This window comes from Pelophylax lessonae (genome assembly GCF_965119305.1).
Source record: "Pelophylax lessonae genome assembly, chromosome: 12".
In the NCBI taxonomy this organism is placed as follows: domain Eukaryota; kingdom Metazoa; phylum Chordata; class Amphibia; order Anura; family Ranidae; genus Pelophylax; species Pelophylax lessonae.
Window position 1 is genome coordinate 25,011,817 of NC_138779.1, and position 7,950 is coordinate 25,019,766.

The window sequence follows — 7,950 nt, forward strand, 5'->3', positions numbered from 1 at the left end:
GAAGGAAAGAAAGCTTTTCTAGACCTATTCAGTTCACCCTGGACCAAGTGTCACACTTGTGCAGGTGGCGTAATAACCCATTGGTCTTCTGATCCAGCTGTTTTCTTCAATGAATGAAAGAGAAAGCCTTCCTAGATCTATCCAATTCACCCTGTACCTAGCCTCGTACTCTTGCAGTAGGCATAATAACCCATTGGTCTACTGATCTGGCTGTGTTCTTCAATGAAGGAAAGATAAAGCTTTTCTAGACCTATCCAGTTCACCCTGGACCTAGTGTCACACTTGTGCAGGTGGCGTAATAACCCATTGGTCTACTGATCCAGCTGTGTCCTTCAATGAATGAAAGAGAAAGCCTTCCTAGATCCATCCAGTTCACCCTGTACCTAGCCTCCTACTCCTGCAGGTGGTGTAGAAACCCATTGGTCTACTGATTCAGCTATGTTCTTCAATGAACAAAATAGAAAGAGAAAGCCTTCCTAAACTTATCCAGTTCACCCTGTACCTATCCTCGTATTTTTTGCAGGTGGCATAATAACCCATTGGTCTTCTGATTTAGCGGTGTTCTTCGATGAAGGAAAGATAAAGCTTTTCTAGACCTATCCGATTCACCCTGGACCTAGTGTCACACTTGTGCAGGTGGCGCAATAACCCATTGGTCTACTGATCCAGCTGTGTCCTTCAATGAATGAAAGAGAAAGCCTTCCTAGATCCATCCAGTTCACCCTGTACCTAGCCTCCTACTCCTGCAGGTGGTGTAGAAACCCATTGATCAACTGATTCAGCTGTGTTCTTCAATGAACGAAAGAGAAAGCCTTCCTAGATCTATTCAGGTCACCCAGTAACTAGCCTCCTATTCCTGCAGGTGGCGTAATAACTCACTGGTCTTCCTTCAATGAATAAGAGAAAGCCTTCCTAGATTTATCCAGTTCACCTTGTGCCTAACCTCCTACTCTTGCAGGTGGCGTAAAAAGCCATTGGTCTACTGATCCAGCTGTGTCTTTCAATGAACTAAAAAGAAAAATAAAGCCTTCTTTGACCTATCCAGGTTCACTCTATACCTAGCCTCCTACTCTTTAAGGTGGCATAATAGCCCATTGGTCTACTGATTCAGCTGTATGTTTCAATGAACGAAACAGAAAGCCTTCCCAGGCCTATTCAGCTCTTCCTGGGCCTAGTGTCTACTCCTGCAGGTGGCGTAATAACCCATTGGTCTACTGATCCAGCTGCGTCCTTCAGTGAATGAAAGAGAGAGCCTACCTAGATCTATCAATTACACCCTGTACCTAGCCTCCTACTCCTGCAGGTGGCGTTGTAAGAAAATGGGGAGTGATTACATAAATAATAATATGGACATTAATAAATATTATTAATCTACGCCCACATCTCATCGTTCTTTTTAGGCATAGGTCGCCAATGAAACACACAACACACACTGTAGGCAAAAAAGATTATATTATACCCAGAATAAAAATCAACAGCTCCGTTTCCGAAAAGAAAATATTGCATGAATACTCCTTTGAAGCATACTCCTTTGAATACTCCTTTGAAGCATAAAAAGTGCAGATATACAGTAGAATAGCATCAGTATCCCGAAAACATGCCACCAACACTACAAAACAAATTCTAAATAACCTATAAAGCCCAGACAAATATTCCCTGTGATACCCCATAGCAACAATCCAGTGAAGAAGGCAAACACTGCTATAAAACTCTAGAAAACTAGATAACTAGTCAAAAGTATATAAAATATTACCAATCCCAGGGGATGAGGCAAGGACTGATATCTCTCGCAGGCCCTGACCCTTGGGCAGGACCTACAAGCGTTTAACTACTTGCCGCCCACCGTCGTGTTCATAGGATCCAATCTTGGTAAAGAGCCAATGACGTGGCTCTTTACCCATGTGATCGGCTGTGTCCAATCACAACCGGTCACATGTAAATGAGGATGTGCCGTTTATCGGCGCTCCTCGCCTCACACTGTCAGAGTGCATGGCGAGGAGAGCCGATCAGCGACTCCTCCTCAAAGGGGAGTCCAGGACTAGTAATCAGGGCCCTGATTACAGTAGAGAAAAAACAGTGCACATCAGTGAAACCAATCAATGCCCATCAGTGACACCAATCAGTGCCCATCAGTGATGCCCAATCAGTGCCCATCAGTGCCTGCTCATCTGTGCTGCCCATCAGTCCTGCCTGTCAGTGCCCATCAGTGCCACCTATTAGTGCCTCCTCATCAGTGACCATAAGTGCCACCTCATCAGTGCCCATCAGTGCCGCCTCATCAGCGCACATCAGTGAAGGATAAAAATTACTTATTTACAAAGTTTACTGACAGAAATTAAGTCCCCATTCACACTAGCGCGACTTGGTCGCCTGACAAGTCGCGGTGGGTCGCCTGCCATTGATTAGCACAGGACCCGTTCTAATAGGAGCGACACAAGTCGCTCCGACTTAGAAAAAGGGTCCTGTACTACTTTGGGGCGACCTGGAGGTGACCTGCATTGACTTCAATGATATGAAAGTCTGTGCATATCGCGCCGAGGTCGCGGTGCACGCTGTGCACCGCGACTTCACAGGTCGCCCCAGCAAGTAGCGTCGTCCCTGTGTGAACGGGGTCTAAGAAACTTTTTTTTTTTTTTAAATGTTATGTCTTTTTTCTTTGTTTTAGTAAAAAGGAAAAACCAACAGTGATTAAATACACCAAAAGAAAGCTCTATTTGTGTGAAAAAAATGATAAACATCTCATTTGAGTACAGTGTAGCATGACCGCGCAATTGTCACTCAAAATATGACAGCACTGAAAGCTGAAAATTGGCCTGGGCAGGAAGGGGGGTGAAAGTGCCCGGTATTGAAGGGGTTAAGCTCTTTCACTTTGCACATTTGCACTGTATAGTGTTTTTGATTTTAAATAAACTTATCACTGCTTCTCCACTTTCTGTCTATTTATTGCACATAGCACTTCAATTTGTTCACGGCACACTGTCTGATTCAAGAAAAAAATTGGGCATTTCTCCCAGACCATTGGGGTAACATTGTCACTTGTGCACTTTATATTTATATTTTCTGGTTTCACCATTTGTTTGGTACACCATCCTATCTAGCACTTTGTTATATTTATAGGTAGCGCTTTTATCAACCTATTTGCACTTTATTTCCAGCTCTTTCACTGTCCAAGCCTAGGTCCACTGCTCCAGCCACGTCTTCCCAGTGAAATCTGCAGACCGTCCTCTCCTTCTGTCTCTCCAAGCTTCTCCCTTTTTCAGGTACCAGTCTTTCGCTCTTCTTATACACGTTCCTTCCATTCACCTTCATTGAGGAAACTTTGATTGGTCCAAAGCTACAGTCAAATATTTCTCAAGAACATGACTGGCTGGAACTCAAGTCTACTTTGCTATCATGGTTATCACACCAGAATTAAGATCTCTGGTGACCCGATGTCTACAGCATGTTTACATTCGTTAAGTCTGCCATCGCCCTAGACTTTAGGACAAACAGTCCCCAAATCAGGTCCTATACCCAAATGGAGACACAATGTCTGGTCAGCAGCCCTAAAGACAAAAGGGGCAATCCTAATTACAATGCCTAACATTTGGCTTTGAAGGCACCAAGCTGAAGCTTTTGTCTATTGAGAGACAGTGTTTAAGTACAAACCAGGCCCATTTCCATAAAAAATAATAAGTACATAATTTTCCTGTAAATATATATTTTACTGGGCATGGTAATGTCTTACAGTGTGTAAGGGGTTGGCTCGGTAGCGGGTGTGGGTGACCCCTTGGGTGGGTTCGCTACACAGAGAGACAGCCGAGGAGTGGTTGAAAACAACGGTCTATGGTTTATTCTTCCAATTTGCTGGAAACAAGTGCAAGCATCCAAACAGCATAAATCAAACAAACATAAAATAAACCCTGGCCACTTGGGGCGTCTACCTTCACAACACAGGAACCTACCTATGGAGTCTGTCCCAACCTACTGCTGGGCAGACACTGCTGGTCATACAGCAGAAAACCAATAGTCTATTTGTTTTCTTTTCACACAGAAAAAGTCAACACCACCTCACCTTCAGAAGTCTTTCTCAGCTCACTGCTCTCCTTAATGCACAAAGCCTCAGGATTCAGCAATCAGTAGTCATCCTCTGGATAACTTATAGAGGCCTTAATTGCCTCATTCTGAATAGCTGAAGCTTTCCAACGTCCTTAAACCTTTCTGGCTACCTCCGCAGCCGACACCTGATAGTAATTGGTGAATTGTCTAAACAAGGCAGAAATGTATCTCCCGTCTGTGACAACACCCACAGATTTATCTGACTTCCTGTCACAAGTGTAATAACCCATTGGTCTACTAATCCAGCTGGGTCTTTCAATGAACGAAATAGAAAGAGAAATAGAAAGCCTTCCTAGACCTTTCCAGTTCACCTCGTACCTGGCCTCCTACTACTTAAGGTGGCGTAATAACCCATTGGTCTACTGATTCAACTGTATGCAGGATCAGCCCTACCATGGGTTCCACTCAGTCCATTGGACCCAGGCAGAACTTGGAGAGGGGCAGCAAATTGACTCCCAAAATTTTTTTCCAGCAGTTTTCTGTGGCAGTTTGCAGCGCATTATGGGCGGAATTTTACCATCTCATACAAACTGATGAGTACGAGGAGGCCGGGTGGCTCCTCCGGGGAACGTCCCTCACATGATAGTGGTGTGCGCAATGAGGTCAGACATCAGCGCACTCCATCTCACGCAGAGCAGGCTGGATCTTCTAGGGCGGTGGCAGACACAGTAGTGATAGGAGGACTGAGGACAGACAGTGGGTGTTTGGTGGACCGGTCCGGTGGTGAGTTATGGAAGAAGAGAACAGTATATATAATATTTTCTAAATTTTACATTTATATAAAATAATGGATGTGGGGGGCCTTTTGTTGAGTGCGTTTTTTTTGGGGGGGGGAGGGCAGCATTTTATTCTTGGACTCAGGCAGCACAATGTCTTGGGCCAGCCCTGACTGTATGCTTCAATCAATGAAAGAGAAAGCTGTCCTAGACCTATCCAGCTCACCCTGTGCCTAGTGTCCTACTCCTGCAGTTGGCACAACAACCCATTGGTCTACTGATCCAGCTGTGTCCTTCAATGAACGAAAGAGAAGGAGAGCCTTCTTAGACCTATCCAGCCCACCCTGTGCCTAGTGTCCTACTCCTGCAGTTGGCAGAATAACCCATTGGTCTACTGATCCAGCTGTGTCCTTCAACGTACGAAAGAGAAGGAGAGCCTTCCTAGATCCATCCAGCTCACCCTGTGCCTAGTGTCCTACTCCCGCAGTTGGCAGAATAACCCATTGGTCTACTGATCCAGCTGTGTCCTTCAATAAAGGAAAGAGAAGCCGAGCCTTCCTAGACCTATCCAGCCCACCCTGTGCCTAGTGTCCTACTCCTGCAATTGGCAGAATAACCCATTGGTCTACTGATCCAGCTCTGTCCTTTAATGAACTAAAGAGAAGGAGAGCCTTCCTAGACCTATCCAGCCCACCCTGTGCCTAGTGTTCTACTCCTGCAGGTGGCATAATAACCCATTGGTCTACTGGTCCAGCTGTGTCCTTCAATGAACGAAAGAAAGAGAGCCTTCCTAGACCTATCCAGCCCACCCTGTGCCTAGTGTCCTACTCCTGCAGGTGGCATAATAACCCATTGGTCTACTGGTCCAGCTGTGTCCTTCAATGAACGAAAGAGAAGGAGAACCTTCCTAGACCTATCCAGCCCACCCTGTGCCTAGTGTCCTACTCCTGCAGGTGGCATAATAACCCATTGGTCTACTGGTCCAGCTGTGTCCTTCAATGAACGAAAGAGAAGGAGAGCCTTCCTAGACCTATCCAGCCCACCCTGTGCCTAGTGTCCTACTCCTGCAATTGGCAGAATAACCCATTGGTCTACTGATCCAGCTGTGTCCTTTAATAAACTAAAGAGAAGGAGAGCCTTCCTAGACCTATCCAGCCCACCCTGTGCCTAGTGTCCTACTCCTGCAGGTGGCATAATAACCCATTGGTCTACTGGTCCAGCTGTGTCCTTCAATGAACGAAAGAGAAGGAGAGTCTTCCTAGACCTATCCAGCTCACCCTGTGCCTAGTGTCCTACTCCTGCAGGTGGCATTATAACCCATTGGTCTACTGGTCCTGTACTGTGTCCTTCAATGAACGAAAGAGAAGGAGAGCCTTCCTAGACCTATCAAGTTCACCCTGAGCTCCTTAAAGCAGAACTCCAGTCAAACAACTACAACTACCGCCAAAACTCACCCATGTGCACTCCTTTAACTGCCCAAATATTTGAAATTCCTTTGAACCGGTCATGTGATTTACACACCACTGCCATGCCAGACAGCCTGAGGATGACAATACTGTTTCCTATGCATCCTTCTGCAGTTTCCTGTGCCAATTGCTTGCTCACTGGGTAAGGAATAAGCCTCACTCTGTTGATGAGATCCCTCCTGTGCCCTCACACTGCAGCTCCCAGTGCCTGCAATATGTCAGGGTGACAGTACTGTGTAATGCAATAGAACTTGACAGCCTCACAGTGATAGAAACTCTAAATCTAACTGGGCTACAATGGATTACAGGAACGTTAATACAGATTGTGAAACACATATCAGATAATTCTACTAGCGGCATTGTCATTTTTCCAATAAATTACTGAGCAAAAACAGTTTTATTTATGTATTTATTTTTTATACTGGTCCTGAAATTGGTTCTAATGGTCACAAGTTCCAATTTCTTGCAGGGATGGGTTTTCATGCTATTACTCACCCAACAGAGCTCCATACTTTTGTCTTTTTTTCTGCACAAAAGAAGAAAACCCATGGAGCCTACTACAGGCAAGGAAATGGTTCACATTAGGGGATCCTAAAGGCCGCCATTAGTCACAGTGCCACTAAAGAGTTACAATTATGAATACAAGAGAAGGATGGCGTGATGGAATCAGTACATGCAGGAAAGGATACTCATTGGTGGAACAGAAGGGCATTCAGTGTGGCTGAACAATGAAAGCTCCTTCACTGATCCCAGCAGCTGCCAGAAGGGGGCAGCATCCCATTTTGGTGATTATGTTCACTGACTGACAGCTGCTGTGCTGGGACCTGCTCAGCATGCACAGCTCTGTGCAGACATAATTACTGAACTATACTGGGATTACTGGGAACAGAAGGGGGGGGGGGGTGGCAATCACAAACAAAGGAAGCCTCTGCCAGTATGCACTAATAATGGAACGAGCATTCCCTATACTAAGAGAGGCAATTTATCCTGATATTTCGCTACAAAAGAAAATTAATGAGCAAAAGCCGTACATGACCAGCTCTGCGCACAGATGCAACTGCCGCCATGAGCTCCTAAAACATACAGAGCATCTTATACATAGCAACTACAAATCCGGAATACGTAGGGCCAGTTCACACTGCCGCAACTTTGTCACATGACAAGTCGGGCACCATTAATGGCAATGGAACTGTTCCAATCGGTGCAAAGTCGCACAGTGCATGTTCCTTCAAAGTCACACAGCTTTGATGCTGCATTGGTGTGAAAAGCCCTTAAAGAATTCCGGGTTTGGATTGTTTATACCTGGCTGATGCCCCTGGTAGATATAATACCTGGCTGATGACCCTGGTAGATACCAAACTGGGCCTATGCCCGTCTGGTAGATACCATACCGGGCCGATGCCCCTGGTAGATACCATACCGGGCCGATGCCCCTGGTAGATACCATGCCTGGCTGATGACTATGGTAGATACCATACCTGGCTGATGACCCTGGTAGATACCATACCTAGGTGATGACCCTGGTAGATACCATACCTGGCTGATGCCCCTGGTAGATATAATACCTGGCTGATGACCCTGGTAGATACCAAACTGGGCCTATGCCCGTCTGGTAGATACCATACCGGGCCGATGCCCCTGGTAGATACCATACCGGGCCGATGCCCCTG

General features: G+C 45.8%; 1 long non-coding RNA gene across 2 annotated transcripts; it reads left to right on the forward strand.

The window, feature by feature from the left end:
- The first annotated feature begins 775 nt into the window (after positions 1–775).
- LOC309567734 lies at positions 776–5,716 on the forward strand. Of its 2 annotated transcripts, none has more exons than XR_014225955.1 (3): positions 776–862; positions 1,191–1,303; positions 5,651–5,716. It is a non-coding gene; the product is annotated as an uncharacterized lncRNA (long non-coding RNA). The 2 variants fall into 2 exon arrangements; XR_014225956.1 differs by lacking the exon at positions 5,651–5,716 and adding an exon at positions 5,536–5,599.
- Positions 5,717–7,950: the final 2,234 nt, after the last annotated feature.